This window comes from Wyeomyia smithii, chromosome 2 (assembly GCF_029784165.1).
Source record: "Wyeomyia smithii strain HCP4-BCI-WySm-NY-G18 chromosome 2, ASM2978416v1, whole genome shotgun sequence".
Taxonomy (NCBI): Eukaryota; Metazoa; Arthropoda; class Insecta; order Diptera; family Culicidae; genus Wyeomyia; species Wyeomyia smithii.
Genome location: NC_073695.1, coordinates 274,531,113 through 274,546,838, shown reverse-complemented (window position 1 = coordinate 274,546,838; position 15,726 = coordinate 274,531,113). Strand labels below are relative to the sequence as shown.

Below are 15,726 nucleotides of genomic sequence, written 5' to 3'. Positions count from 1 at the left end.
GCAGGTTACCTATGTCGTTTTCGTTTTTGCGATGTAGCTACTCCGCGGACTACACTTTGTCCTGAAGCTGTTTTTTGAAGTAGAATACTTCTCTCAGGAAGTTCGGCTACATATGGATGTGAAATGAAAATCTAAAACCGAAAAAAGTGAAAAATATGTCCAATTTCAAATGCTAATAAATCGGTTAGTATTCGATGGATTTCCTTCGTTCTTGCAGCAATAGATTGTAAAATCTTCTAAGATTCTTCCCAAAATAAGATAATTGTAATTTTAGTATTCACACTATTGTACTATTGAAAATAGTCAAGCCTTGTCAAAACGACAAATTCGACCTCTGATTGGTCGTTATATGCTTGCTTCCCAAGCACGGTCGACAGGATCATATACCTTGCCATTGAAAACATGCTATTTGGCCTATAAAAGAGCCTGTTTCAGCCGGAGCCGCTCATAATAGTTCTAGACAGCGACAACAGCAGTCGTCCTTCCTTAGCAGCAGCACTAGCTCTGTGGTTGGTCACCACGTCTCAGGAGCAGCGCGGTTTTTCTCAGCGTGTGTACAGCGACAACAGCAGTCGTCCTTCCTTAGCAGCAGCACTAGCCCTGTGGTTGTTCACCACGTCTCAGGAGCAGCGCGGTTTTTCTCAGCGTGTGTCGCCAGACAGCCATTATTCCCCCCGTGTTGGGGCAGCATGAAGATTGCCATCAGGAAATCCAATTTTGGAAATCAAAATGCCTTTTTGAAGGCAAATAAACAAATCATTGAAAGTTAATATTTTTTGTCAACGCAAGCAAGCATTCTGTGTTGCATACTAACAATTTAAATTTGTCGCACTCGTCTCATTTACTGAATGTGAAATAGCTTCCACAGTGCATGTTGTCGTGTATCTTAGTTCCCCCAATGTTAGGGCAGCTCAAAGGTTGTAATTAGCAACCGATTTTGAACCGCAACATGCTTTTTTCAAGGCAAATAAAAAAATTATTGAAGGTTAATAGTTTTCTGGCATCAACACAAGCAGACATTCTGCGCGGGATGCAATCAAATTCTGTTGTAGTTGTCTAATTTTCACTTTATTTAGTAAACCCCCCACTGTAGGGGCAGCGCAAAGGCTGCGATCAGCATAACCGACATTGAATAATAAACTGCCCTGTTAGTACGCATTCACAAAAGCAGTTAGTTCGACTATGCAGAGCTAATATGAAGTCGATTCAATCAATCAGCATAAACAGAATTTTGCGTCTCCCAGCTGCCAAGTTGCAACATGATGCAACACGCAACAGCGAGCAAACGAAATCGCTTGATGTTACGAACCGCAATAAGATACGGGTTAAAACCGTTGCGAGAGCACCATCGGTGTTTATTCGCTGGATACACTATCTACTGTCTACTGAACGCAATAATCTGCTTACATGCGACACGGTGACGGGAACATTTTCTTCAACGAAGCTGCGCAACACGACACAAAACATGTTATTTTGTTGCTTCAATGAGAGTGCTATCGGTCCGGTTCGACAAGAAATCATTTTTGTGCAGCCGTGCTACGAAACTGAGGAAAAACTTTTAGAAACTGAAAAAAGAGGTGGAGCTTATCAAATGATCGCTCTGAACCAGAATGAAGTCACACATATTTTTCAAGTTTTATCATTCCACCACGTACGTGAAATAATTCATTCCTATTTTCATCCCTATATAAGAGCCTGTTTTAGTCGAAGCCGCTCATAGTAGTTCTGAACAGCGACGACAGCAGTCCTCCCTTAGCAGCAGCGGGAGTGAGCAGTGGGTACCATCGATAGCGGATAGCGGCCACAACTGTGGCATGGCTGCGAATAAGCGTAGCAGTTTCAGCGGATCTCACCATCGATAGCAGCAGGGCTAGCAGATGCAGGTACAGCGGATATCAATGGCGGCCACAACTGTGGCATGGCTACGGATAGCGTTGCAGTTGCTCAGCAGTTGGGCCAGCGTATAGCGGCCACAACTGTGGCATGGCTATGCATAGCGTAGCTGTTGCAGCGGGTATATCAGCATCGATAGTAGCAGGGTCAGCTGATGCAACGACACTCCCTTCACTAAAATGCTGTTTCAGTGTGGTAGCGGGAAGCATCAGCAGCAGGCTTGCATGAAGTGAATACATTAGCCAGCAACTTTCTCTAAGGCCTCTGCCATAGTAGACGCGAAAAGCGGCGCGAACCGATTCGCTCGGCCGTAGGTTGATGTACAGCTCTACTGATGGCTGTACATTAACCTACAGCTGAGCGAATCGGTTCGCGTCACTTTTCGCATCTATTATGGCAGAGGCCTAATGGGAAAGTTGTATCAGTTTGTTCAGAAGAATATTATTGTCGGTAATATTACAGAGATGCGATTGCGTAAATCCGATTTTGAATTGAACAATTGTTCTTTTGAGAACAAATAACACACTTATTTGAAGAGTTAATAGCTTTTGGTACCAATAGCAGTATAGTGACAGCCTCAGCGGTAGATGCAGATGCAGCCGGTACTTCCCTGAGGCCGATGTAAAGGTAAATGGGAGCAGCACGGCGAAACAGTTCGGGTTATGCTTAGACGCGCGTCATTTTTCGTTGTTGATATTCCCCACATGTAACGACGCGCTTTCGTATGATAGCGGTGGTATTAGCGGTAGATGCATTTGCCAACACTTCCTCCAGTAAAGCCGTGTCTAATTTTCAATGTGAAAACACCTTTCTCATTGTGTTGACCGTGCGCCTTAGTCCTCACTATCAATGATAAATTGAACAATTGTCCTTATAAGGACAACAAATGAATTAATGAAGATTTAATTTTGAATTAGAATACTTCTCTCAGGAAGTTCGGCTACATAGGGATGTAAAATGAAAATCTAAAACTGAAAAAAGTGAGAAAAATTTCAAATGCTAATAAATCGGTTAGTTTTCGATGGATTTCCTTCGTTTTTGCAGCAATCGATTACAAAATCTTCTAAGATTCCTACCAAATGAATGAAATTGCAATTTTATCATTCGAACTATTGTACTATTGAAAACTCTTAAGCCTTGTCAAAACACAAAATTCGACCTCTGATTAGTCGTTATACCGCGCTTTCCCAAGCACGGTCGGCAGAGTTATGGACCTTGTAAATTGGGAATGCATCATTTGGCCTATATAAGAGCTTCATCAGGTAATAAACAAACATTTCATCGGATATTAAATTGAACAACTGAAATTTGAAGAACACAAATGATTATTTGAAGAGTTAATATTTTCTCGTTTTGCGCTATAATCCAAAGTTAATTATCTTCATCTACATGCATACTCTGACTATTATTACGCGTTTGCGTCGCTTAGTGTTTGGCTACGGTCATGCAGAACGCAAATAACGGCGCGATGCGATTCGGCAAGACGAAATCTGTTGAAATGTATAGCTCTACTTCGCCTTAAAAAGAGCTGTACATTTCACCACGGTAAGGCGAATCGCATCGCGCCGGCATTCGCGTTCTGCATAACCGTAGCCTTTGTTCCGTTCCCGTTTAATGATGTCGTATTAAATGTGCATATTACAATTCGGCAGCACTTCAACTTCTCATTTGCACAAAATTTAAAAATATCCAATGAACTTCATTCAAAATATGAGACAAAAAGAAATTACAATACTGCCAATGAACGGTCAGCGTTTATTTACTAGAAAAAATGACTGACACGCAAGCAGCCAGGTTATCTTTCTTGTAAAAGTATTCTACTCCAACCTTGCGGGCGTGGCTTTACATACAACCTTCTTGTGATTTTTTTGTATTTATTTACAATTTCTGACATTGTATTGTATATAATATATTGCATGCAATAATGTATATAATAATAAAATTATTGTTTTGTTATTAAAATGTTTCTCCATTGTAAATCGGTGCATCTTGCCTCAACGGTGCTTATTAGGGGCCATCCACTTACCACGTTGAAAGGTTTTTAACGATTTTAAACCATGGACAACAGCCTTTATAAATTCTAAAAAAATTGTATGGACCGTGGACATTACACAGACCCCCCTCCCCTTCATCCGTTACGTAATTTGTGTACGACGCCTTATCAGGATAAGCGAGATGCATCTCAAAATGCATGTATTAGTAAGTATATCGAGTTGTATGAATGAATTTCTATTCTTGTTTCGCGCATTGACTTATATCTAGCCATTCTTAATGAAGGAAGGAATCCCTTCTCTTTCTTTCTTATTGTTAGTATGTACTTTACATTTAAAATAGTGCAGGTAAAAAAATCCTGTAAATTTCATTAATAAAATCATTCTGTTTGTAAATTCTTTTGTGGAAACATAACGATTCAGTTCGTTCACAAAGAAAAGTCCGTTCTTCAGGAAATCATAGCGATTTTTTTTAAATATAATTGGAATTTATTTCTGCATTTCTTGGTTACATTACATTACAAATCTAGTTAAAATTACAATATTTACCAAAATGTCTTCTAAATACATGTCTGTTGTTCCATCGCATTTCTCTCACCGGTTTTTTTTAATTAAATAGATTACCTTCTCTGTACAAATTGAAACTAATGATCCTACACACTATCCATAAGGCAGCTTTCTGTCGTTGGTTTTTTGGGTTCACTTTCCACGCAAGAATACTCTCTGCATTCTTTAAACATTAGTTTTAAATGCTTACGTAGCACTTCATTGACCCATGTCCAGACTTGATGCTTGTTGTCATCTAGTAATGAACATATGTCACAATTGGAACTTTGAAGACGACCAATGCCGTAGTTTAATAACTTCTCTTTATTTGGTACCAAACCGTTCACGAAAAAATACAATCGTGACTTGTCCTCCATCGACAAAAAGCAGGATATGATATTTTCCCAAATGTTTCCAACTGCACAAGGGGAAAATTATTTCAACCTTAAGAACCACACACTTGCTGTCAATAAAATAGCAATATCAACATAACAGACTTCAAATCGAAATTCTGCTTCAAAAATTTAGCTTCGATGGTCCATTCTTTACCATTTCGGGATAGTTGGCTCAAATGATTTAACTTTAACAGGTATCCTTCATTTGCATTGTTGTTTCCTGACTGGTCATAAAGGATATTTTTCATGAACAGAGCTTTGCTTTTGCTTTCTACATCAACCAGTCCGATGCCACCATCTTCACATCTCAAATGCAACTGATTTCGATCAACTTTGGAAATACTGTTACCCCAAAGAAACTTGCCAATTGCAGCTTTCATTTTTCCTAATTTCAGATCACTCGGTGGAATTACTTGCGCTATATACAAGAGCTTCGAAAGAATGAATGTATTTAAATACAGGGCTTTTGCATGAATATTCATATTCCGTCGATTCAGTTCGTTCCTGAGAATAAAAAGCAGTCAAGGAAATCTACGGACCATAGTGATTCAGTTCAATCGTAGAATACTGCAAGGGTGTCAGTTGGTATCTGCTTCGGACTCCTGTGCCGAGTTGCAAGCCAAAGTCTACCTTAACATCACAATTTTGTGTAAATTATACATATTCTGATTTCGATCTCTGTCAATGTATTCATTACGCAACTGTTGCGTTATCCTTTTGGCACATTTGTTGTACAAAGCCACAGCATTTAATGTGCGTTTTGAGAGAACATGATGATATAAGCTTGAAATTTTGCGTGTAGAGGAGAAAGGGGTGTCGAACCACCGTAGAAAAATTCCTTGCTCCCAAAAATCTTCACATGCCGAGCTCGATTCCATTTGCTTTATCAACTCTCGAGTCATGCTGAAATTTGTTTTTTACTTGTATGGAAGCTCTCCCTTTCAGAAAATGAAGGAGTTTCAAACTATCCTAATCACGGCCCCAAAAACTTCTACACATAAATTGTCACGTCGATCGGTTCAGTACTTAAGTACTTAGAATTAGGATCAGACAGAGAGACAGACATACAGACGGAACTCCTTTTTTATATGTTTAAATATTTGCTGTAGTTGCGCTGTTCGTAGTCAAAAAAATTATTATTTCCAGCATATAAAAGACGTAGAGACTGTTAGTCTGTTAGGTTCTTTGTTTTAAGAATTGGGTCCTAAACTATACCAGTTTTTATATATCATTTGGAAAGCCGCGTTTTCTGAGCAAAACGTGATTTTTTTTAAAATGTTTATCGTTTTCCTTCGATTTTTAAATGAAGATTAAAAAAAACTGCTCGAAAGGTCTTAGATGACGTTTCGGCGAAACGGTTTCGCCCATGTACGGTATATGAGAGAATTGTCATTTAAGGCAAATCGAGCAGATTTTTATCCTCCATTTAAAAATCAAAGGAAAATGATAAACATTTTTTAGAAATCACGTTTTGCTCAGAAAATTGCATTCTTCCAGCTGATATATAAAAATCAGAAAACCGTTTAAAACTTTAGGATCCCATTGAAGTGCTAATGTGTTGTAACAAATAATATAAGGCGAAAAAGAAAGGTAAGGATAACACTACTAGTTGGAATATTTCATATTTTTGCTGCTGAACGCTTATACGTCTTATCCACGTATGATAATGACAAGAGTTAGTGAAAAGTTTTCAAGAGGTGGTTTTCGTAGAATTCTATGAAATTTCTTTTAAAAATAATGAAAATACTACAAGGTATAGGTATATAAGAGCTTCATCAGATAATAAACAAACATTTCATCGGATATTAAATTGAACAACTGAAATTTGAAGAACACAAATGATTATTTGAAGAGTTAATATTTTCTCGTTTTGCGCTATAATCCAAAGTTAATTATCTTCATCTACATGCATACTCTGACTATTATTACGCGTTTGCGTCGCTTAGTGTTTGGCTACGGTCATGCAGAACGCAAATAACGGCGCGATGCGATTCGGCAAGACGAAATCTGTTGAAATGTATAGCTCTACTTCGCCTTAAAAAGAGCTGTACATTTCACCACGGTAAGGCGAATCGCATCGCGCCGGCATTCGCGTTCTGCATAACCGTAGCCTTTGTTCCGTTCCCGTTTAATGATGTCGTATTAAATGTGCATATTACAATTCGGCAGCACTTCAACTTCTCATTTGCACAAAACTTAAAAATATCCAATGAACTTCATTCAAAATATCAGACAAAAAGAAATTACAATACTGCCAATGAACGGTCAGCGTTTATTTACTAGAAAAAATGACTGACACGCAAGCAGCCAGGTTATCTTTCTTGTAAAAGTATTCTACTCCAACCTTGCGGTCGTGGCTTTGCATACAACCTTCTTGTGATTTTTTTTATTTTCCGGACTATCCCGGACTACCCTTTTTCTGTCCTGCACAGTCCGCGAAAGAAACAGAGTGCAGTTTTGAAGACACCAACACATGCACACGTATGTGTCAAAATCAAATAAAAAAAAATGTCAAAATCGGTTTGCTTTGATTATCGTTCTTCGCGTGTCAAACGTCAGGTTGGATTTTATTTATTTTATTGTGTTATTTTGTCATTTTTCAGCAAATTGGCAAATTTTTCGTACAGTGGCACAAACGCGATAAAAAGATAATGGCGATAATGACCAAAACAAAAGTGACAGCTACCTCTGGTATTACGCACACCATTGCAACTGCTCGAAAAGTGTTTTTTTTTTTCAGCTGCAAAGTGCAGTCCGGGACGGTAAAATTGGTAACCTAGGTAACCACTACAGTGCTGTAGATTTATGTTAATTATATGGAAATAATTCAACATTTTCAGTATGATTTTTTCGTATTAACAGAAACTGATTTTGCAACTTTTCATTTTCTTCAACGAGGTGAAAACAGATGAATTACATACAGTTGAAATTTAGGAATTGTAGAAATTCATCTCATCCCGGGCAGGAGAGGATAACAAAATCATAACTCATCAATAACATATTTAGTTATGAGGACTTATTGTGTTATTCGAAAGATATTCACGTTTCAAACGTGCATATGAAAATATCATAAAATTTTGATATCATATCTCGCTATGCCTTCAATGAGATGTTTGAGATGATTTCAAAATATCTGATTTAAAGTAAGTTTTTAAGTGAAAATTGTTCGATTAGATGAATATATGGGCTGAGATGAATAATGGAGCAGTTACCCTACTTAAGAAATCTTAACAAGTGGTTTTAACGCTCCAAGAAAGATAATTTTTACATCGAAGATCGGTATATGTATGGAAAGGACAAGGTTTCGACGGTGTCGAACTGAAAGCATTATTTGATCAAGACGCATTAGAAACGTAAGTTACTCAGTAAGCCGTACCAAAACGCATCAAAGCCATAGAAATTATTCAAAAGCAAGGATACTGGGTTCCCAATGACCCAAATTCAAAGATGACTGACCAGGATTCTCGTAACGCGATTGTACGGCTCGCGGAGCTGGTCGCTACCCAGCAGCTACCAGATTGTGGATCTCCGACGGAGAAACGCCAATCCGACTGTGAACGAATCATCGAGTTTCTCGCAACTGGAAACGACGAGTTCCGGTATGACCCTGACAGCGGAATATTCTTTGAATCGTGGTACGCTTGTTTCAAGGAATACGAAAACTAGTTGGTCGACAAGGTGTTTCGGTTTGTTAGTGGTCTCTAGTCACCACGTGATGCGGACATCCGGACACGATTGTTCGCCAAGCTGGAAGCAGAAGAATTCGCAGCCGCCGTCGGTGCGCTGGTGAAAGAATGCAATCGGAACATCAACATTAAACAGTACATCAAAATGATCGAGACAGGTGGAAACGACAAGCACGTCAATGCCATCGCTAATGATCCGAAGCCCGCAAGTAAGAAGAAGATCTCGAGAACACCCTGTTGGTTGTGTGTAGACCCACATTATGCCAAGGAGTGTTACAACTACACTATGCCTCGAACATCACAACAATATCTGAGCAAGCCTGAAACGATTGGCCAACCACCAACTCAAGAACGGAAGTTGTAGTTGTCAGTGTATAAGGAGATTGGTATCATTGGTGAATTCCTAGCAGACATCACTGTCCATGGCATCACCAGACAAGGCTGAGTTTATTTATTAAGCAACCCGAATCCCAACTTCTTCGGCATCGAGACGATCGATCAATTCGATCTCTGGTCGGTCCCGTTCAATACTACGTTCAATACAATACTGGTCCAGTCGGTACAGCAGAAGTCCGATCCCTTGCTAGAGAAGCTCCGTTCCTGATTTCTTAATATTTTTCAAAGTTCCCTTGATCGTTGCATCAACGCTCGAGTGAAATTGTTCCTCAAATTCGAGTCACGCCCCGCGTATTGTCCAAAGAGGTCGGTAGCCTACGCTGCACTTCCCAAAGTTGACGCCGACCTACAGAGATTGCAAAATAATGTTATCATTTCACCAGTTCAAGAGCAATCAAGTTTGACAACGTCTTCGTTCGTGTTTGTGGTGATTACTCTACGGGTCTCAGCGATGCGCTGAATCCGTATGCTACCCTTTGTCGCATCCGGAAGGCATATTGGCCGAGCTAGCTGGTTCCCGCTTTTTTCTCACACATCGATCACATCATATCGATCCCACAGATGCATACCTCCCAGAGGAAGTCGAAGAGAAATTCCGTAAAATGCTGACCATCAACACACATCAAGGTTTAGTCCAATCGGTCACTGGTGCTTTTCAGAGGATCATCGACAGCACTATAACCGGAATTTCCGGTGTCAATCTGGAAAAAACTCAGGAGGAGCACGCTCGCAGTCTTTAGACTATCCTGAAACGAATTCACGACCAGGGATTTCATTTTCGCATTAAGAAATGCCGTCCCTTTCTTCCACCGATCAAATTTTTGGGTCACATAATCGACAAGAATGATCTTCACACTGATCTTAAGAAGACGCGCCCAAGTGCGCAGATGCCAGCTCCGAAGGACATCTCGCAGCTGCGATCTTATTTAGTAGAAATCAGCTATTACGAATGATTCGTTGGCCAGATGAAAGAACTTCGTGCGCCACTGTACCGTCTGCTAAAAAAGGACGCCTGCAGGCTTGGACTACCGAATGCCAGACGTCTTTTGATCTTTTCGAAACAATCATCCTCTCCGATTTACTCAGACTTACTACAATCCAGATAAATTATCGTTGCAGGCGACACTTCCCAGAACAATCTGAGTACAGTGATTATGCATTGGTTTCCGAACGGTGGAATCAAGGTCATCACACACACACTTCCGAGTCGCTGACGCTGGCACATCTGCTGTGCATGAGTTTAAACAACGGACGAAAAAAACATCATCGCTGCTGTGCAATTCAAATCGGATGTGAAAGCGCTCCTTGACGACTCCATCTCTGCTTAATCGGTCACATTTGAAATGATAGTCAAGGACGCCAGCTGTTATCCAGTCTTTCGAGAGGTAATTCAACACATCAACCAAGGTTGTCTACAAACTGTAATCCAACTACAGTCATTCACCAGTTCTTTGCCAGACGGAATAGCCTGCAGATCGTTCAAGATTTCATAATATTCAGTGACCGGGTCGTTATCCCAGCACGTTTCCGTCAATTGCATCACACATCCTGGCTAGAAGCTGTTGGCTAGAAGTTTCGTTCACTGGCCAAACATGGAAGACTACGTAGAAACCTGTTTTGACAATGTTCCTGTACAGAAGCCGCCAAATTCACGGAGAAAATCGATCTGGAGGCCTGGCCGATTCCGTCAGAGCTCTGGAAGCTCATTCACATCGATAACGTGGATGGGTATTACTATCTGGTTGTCGTCGACGCTTTTTAATGGTTCAAAGGTCTCCGCACCCGCAGTACAACAACAACAGCAACACATGGTATGAAAATTCACGAGCCCTGGTGTCAGACAACGGTTCCCAATTCATCAGTGTGACTATTATGTGTTCCGATTGATGGCACTCGGTGTAGCTAACGAGCACTTCCGGCCCTTTGAAGAAGCCAAAAACTGGATAAAAACTTAGGCCACCACGAAAGATGAGCAGTTTTTTCTGTCACGGAATTCGCATTCTGGTAGGAAAATGGGCAAAAGTGGTAGTGGCGACGGCAAGTACAGTACACGGCCACGATTCTCAGACAAAGGAGGAGTTCGAGTAGCTGTTCCATGCCAGTGTTACGCGGAAATTCTTGAGAAGGTAAACCGGTCTTGCAGAGGGTATGTGCCGCAAATCGTCATGTGAAATAACGCTGATTACGGACTACCGAGTGAGTTCTTCAAGCTAGCAAGCTGGTTATGTCCAGTATTTGGGAAAAGGAGAAGCTTTTGAGGCCTGTGTCTGGTTCTTTCAATTCGACAGAACTTGCAAAAATGTTGCGAATACAACGTGCCCAGCGGCCTTAGATACAGTCGATCGAGAACAGCTATAGCAGATTACACATGACAACGGGTTTCCGGATAAACTGGCGCGATTGATCAGGGCTACCATGACGCAAGTGATGTGCTACGTTTGTGTTTTGAAGATAATCTCGAGTTCATTTGAATTGCGCAGAGGATTAAGACAAGGTGATGGACTTTCCTATTTGCTGTTCAATCTCACCCTTGAGGGTGTGATAACTTTGACATCGAACGCACAACTTAGCGATGGCGTAGGAAACCCACACCCGATTGAAAGCCCAAGCCAGACGAATCGAAGAAGCGAGGGATTTCGAGGAGAGGAAACCTCAGCCTCATCAATCTTTGTAGACGGTGATGAGCTTGAGGTAGTTGACGAGTTCCTGTATTTGGGGTCACTGGTTGCCGTCGAGACATAATCAGGCCCTAAATCGTGCCTGTTTTTCACTTCGAAAGACACTTCGATCGAATCAAATACGACGACTCTTGAAGCTGATTCCCGGGTATTCCCGGGAACCGGGAATGGGAAAAATTGCTTAGCAAGAACGAGATTTCAAATAAAGTTTATTAATAAAAAGTATCAAAAAATCATTTACAATTTTATCAGTTTAGTTTTTATTCATCAGTTTTCATTGGCATAACAAACCCTCTTGGAATCGGTTTCACCATTGAATAGAGAGTATGATTCCATGTAAGAATTTTGATTGTTCAACTAGACCGTTATTTGGCCGCTCGGTAGTTTTCTTTGAAAGACCGAGACAAACTGGAAGGAAATGATAGAATAATTAATAATCAGTTCGATACGACTTTAAATAAGTTAGTTTTTGAGCATTTGAATGCCTACGTAATTACTCCCAAAAATGATTTTTCGTGTGAAATCGCGGCCACGATCCAAATTACGCTGACTGAGTTTTATTAAATTATTTATTTCTGGTCGCATTGCTTCACGAGTTTTAAATTGTCTTTATCAATTTAATTCAATTTTCATCAATGAACAAAGAAAGGAATCACTATTCGCTCAGTTTCGTTTACTGAATAAGACAGCAAATATTTTCGACAAATAACCAAAGCTTGATGATAGTACATGGCGATTAAATATTGACCGTCATTTCAAGGAAATATCTACTTCGTATAATGACCACTTTAAAGCTGTTCTACACTTTGACGACGTTATTTTCGTGTTTCGATAGTGTTTTAAGTTTTATTGCAAAATTGTATGGGAAACTATATTAGAACTTGCGAAATTTTTTGAAGAGCTCGGGAATCCCGGGATCCCGGGAATCAATGTTTCTAATCCCGGGAAATCGTTCCCCATTTCACCCCATTTCACACCGGATAAAAGTCAATAGGCTGCTGGTGGCTAGTCGCGTCGTGAGACTGCCGTACGACAACCTCGTACAATCGCTGCTCTATTAGCACCAGAAATAGAAATGCACGATGCGCACGATTGCTTGACTAGATCGAGGAGACTTGCTGGAGAAGCCTGGGAAGCCTAGAATCGAGCAAGCGACATGGCGACAACTTCTTGACACAGCACGAGCCTCCACGTCTGATTGGTAAGGTACCGGCTAGGATTTCGCTTGACGATTTTCACCAGTGCATGTGTTATATCGTTTTTTGGTAATTTCGGTCTCCAGGTTTTGACTGTATCATTTTTCATTTTGAGAAGCTATTGATAAATGCTATTTTGGGAAGGTATTGATATTTACAAATATTTTTAGGGCTAAAACTGTCTGTTTGACCGTTATGACGTCTTCGGCAAAGTTGTAGATAAAAAGATAATATTTTTGATATATGAATTTTTTTCCCAATACATATGATTTTTTTATATAAAAACTACAAAAGATTACCAAAACAATGCAACTAGTCCGATCATGGAGAAATCGAAAAGAAATTTTTTTTAAATATTTTTTTTTCGAGGGGCGTATTTTTTTTTGGTTTTGGCTGTAGAAATATTTTTAATTTCCTATAGAGCACTCGATGTGGAATTAATAGATAATAATCTTGTCCTTCAAACACTATGCCCATCTATCTTTTTGACGTTGACTAACGTCTATATCGAAGTTAGGCCCCTGAATTTGAAAATCTAGTAATTCAACCAGGGAAAACCAGAGAAAAGTGGTCAGGTTTTGAGCGCTTATTTTGCAGTCATCTATAATCAGGTTTTCGAGGTTTTGGCATCAATCGATCAGAAATTCTTTTACGGTTAAATTTATGTAACAAAAACAAACTTTTGTTTGAGATACACTATTGAAAAATTGGTAATTAATATCGATTTTCTAAATCATACCGCGCAGCCAATCACTACCTCTCTTCCCAAGCACAGTCGACACTAACGGATACAATCGATCTGACTTTGTTGTTATTGTTGTTGTCACTTTCTGTTTCCGATGTTTATGCTGCTGCTAGCGGAAAAAACCTTGCAAATATGCATTTTTTTGTTGGTGTTAATATTACGACAGCGGCCGGCGCCCCATAATTCTGATTCCAAAACCGCACCAGTGACATGCGGACGCTAGGTGATAGCAGCTGAAAGGAGGAAATACAAAATAGTACCGGTCATCTCGTGCCGGTTTCACCCGTAATGCTGGTGGTTTTAGTAGTAAATGGCTACTGCAAAACACTTAAATGGCTGGAATTCTGGACGGACTAACCATAAACAAAAATATATTCGGCACCTGGCACCTTTTGTTGCCTCGAAATTTTGGTACAGAAGCGGCTAATTGAATTTTCTGTTTTACCAAATGCTGCTGCTAGCGGAAAAAACCTTGCAAAAATGCATGTTTGTGTTGGTGTTAATATTACGACAGCGGCCGGCGCAGCTTTCAAGAAACATTTGTCTCTACCATTCCATCATCTATGTAGCCCCTCCTTCTTTCTAATTATCTGACGAAGCTTTGGTACAAAACGTATCGTTCGAACATTTCACCCCATCAGTTTCATTATTAAACCGTACCGGATACATACGGACGCTCGGTGTTAGCAGCTAAAAGGAGGAAAAACAAAATAGTACCGGTCATCTCGTGCCGGTTTCACCCGTTATGCTGGTGGCTCTTAGTAATAAATGGCTACTGCAAAATACTAAAATGGCTGGAATTCTGGACGGACTACCAGTAAACGAGAATAATCGTCAACTGGTACCTTTTGGTGCCTCGCAGTTTTATAATAGAAGCGGTTAGTTGAATTTTCTGTTTTACAAAATGCTGCTGCTAGCGGAAAAAACCTTGCAAAAATGGATGTTTGTGTTGATGTTTTTTTTTTTAAGGGGGGATTTGTTAGTAGCTTAAGTATTTATGATAAATATTAGTAAATAATGAGTATGTGTGTCCAATCACAAATGGTGACTTCTCAACACTGTTAGAAATTTGTAATTTTAATTGTTAGGATTTGTTTGCTTTCGCAATTAGGACTTATCATTCGTAGGGATTTAAACCTACTTGTCAGAAAAGGGGAAGTAAACTTACAACTAACTTAATTGCTAACTTATTGGCTATAAAGAGAGCTTATCGTAGCAATTGAGGATTGCAACGATTTTTGTCGAAAATTGTTAATAATTTTATTTGACATAGCTTCTAATGGTTCAACACCAGAAAGTCTATGTAATTCGAGTGTACCAAACCAAGGAGGACGCTTCAAAATCATTTTCAGAATTTTATTCTGAATCCTTTGGAGCGTTTTCTTCCTTGTTGAACAGCAACTTGACCAGATCGGTACAGCATAAAGCATTGCTGGTCTAAAAATTTGTTTGTAAATCAAAAGGTTGTTCTTTAAACAAAGTTTAGAATTCCTGTTAATGAGAGGATATAAACATCTCGTATATTTGATGCACTTGGCTTGTATACTCTCAATGTGCTCTTTGAAAATAAGTTTTTTATCATAAATTAGTCCCAAGTACTTAACCTTGTCGGACCAACTTAAAATAACCCCATTCATCTTAACAACGTGATTATTGTTTGGCTTGAGGAAAAAAGCCCTAGGCTTATGCGGAAAAATTATCATTTGAGTTTTAGAAGCATTGGGAGAGATTTTCCACTTTTGCAAGTAGGAAGAAAAAATATCTAAACTTTTCTGCAATCGACTGCATATGACACGAAGACTTTTTCCTTTTACGGAAATGCTTGTGTCATCGCAGAACAATGACTTTGTGCATCCTGGAGGCAAATCAGGAAGATCTGAAGTGAATATGTTGTACAGGACTGGACCCAAGACTGAACCTTGAGGCACACCTGCTCTGACAGGAAATCTATCAGATTTTGAATTCTGATAGACAACCTGCAGAGTTCGATCAGTAAGATAATTTTTTAAAATTTTGATTAGGAAAATTGGAAAATTAAAAGTTTGCAATTTCGCAATCAAACCTTTATGCCAAACACTGTCGAATGCTTTTTCTATGTCTAAAAGAGCAGCTCCAGTGGAATAACCTTCAGATTTGTTAGCTCGTATCATATTAGTAACTCTGAGCAATTGATGAGTTGTGGAATGCCCATGGCGAAATC

At 39.7% G+C, this 15,726-nt stretch overlaps 1 protein-coding gene across 2 annotated transcripts in view; it reads left to right on the top strand.

Moving 5' to 3' along the window:
• Positions 1 to 15,726, top strand: part of LOC129724326 (roundabout homolog 2-like) — a 521,020-nt gene that overhangs the window by 111,801 nt on the left and 393,493 nt on the right. The window lies entirely within an intron of this gene.